Below are 1,011 nucleotides of genomic sequence, written 5' to 3'. Positions count from 1 at the left end.
GTTAAAAACTCTAATAACAGGATTTTGTTCAGAGTAGGACATTAAAGTTGTCTCTTGCAGTTCTGTAGAACTCGAGTAGGGAACCCTGGACCTCAAGAGCCACCGTCCTGCATGTCATGAATCCCTACTCATGTCAATTACCTGGTTCAGGTGTGTCCAGCCAATAAGAACATGGCAGAGCAGGGTATATTGGAAACCATGCAGGAAAGTGGCTCTCGAGGACCAGGGTTCTCTACCCCTGATCTAGAGGCTTGTTGATAAAGGAACATTTTTAGCCCCAACTGCCCTTGCGGGTGGATACAGGCTGTCTGTGAGAAAAAGATGGGCAAACCTGAACGAATACAGAAAGAACGCACTTTTCATATGAACAGCACTTTTGGGCCCCTTGCACAATCCACAGGATTTGTAAAAAGAAAAATAGGTACGACATGCCTGCGTCTCAGCTACTTATCCTTACATGTCGCAAAAGTGTTCATTACAATCTGTCGCCTGTAGAAAATATTTTCTCTCTTGGAGTTCACTTAGTGAACGCACCTTGAAGTAACAGTTGAAAAGTCACAGTATGTTAAAGAGTTGTGTTAACCGTCACCGCCGAGGCCTCAGGTGGACTAAAAGGAAAACAAGAGTTTAAAAAACAGGCTTGATTAGAGCTTTCACTTTTTCTCAACAGCACCTTTACTAAAGAGACAGCTTTCACCTTTATTGTGATTCACACTTCTTCAGATTCTGTCAGACATTTTTTTTAAACCTGCCATAAAGAGCCTCGTAGATGAGCCTCTCTTTTGGTTTTCTGCTGCTGGTCCAGCCTCTGGATGGGTCGCCTGCATTCACACTGAAGGGTACAGTTTACACACTAATACAAACACGCCTGGTGAGGCTAGCAGAGCAGTGAAAGCTAAAAGATTGATCCTGGGCACCAGAGTTGGGCCCTATCCTACAAGTGTTCTTCTTTTGAAGGATCTCACATGAGTTCAGGCCTCATTTTTAGGTCCACCTAAATCAAGTTGTCAA

Source organism: Oryzias melastigma, linkage group LG23 (assembly GCF_002922805.2).
Source record: "Oryzias melastigma strain HK-1 linkage group LG23, ASM292280v2, whole genome shotgun sequence".
NCBI classification, from domain to species: domain Eukaryota; kingdom Metazoa; phylum Chordata; class Actinopteri; order Beloniformes; family Adrianichthyidae; genus Oryzias; species Oryzias melastigma.
This window is presented reverse-complemented; position numbering follows the sequence as displayed.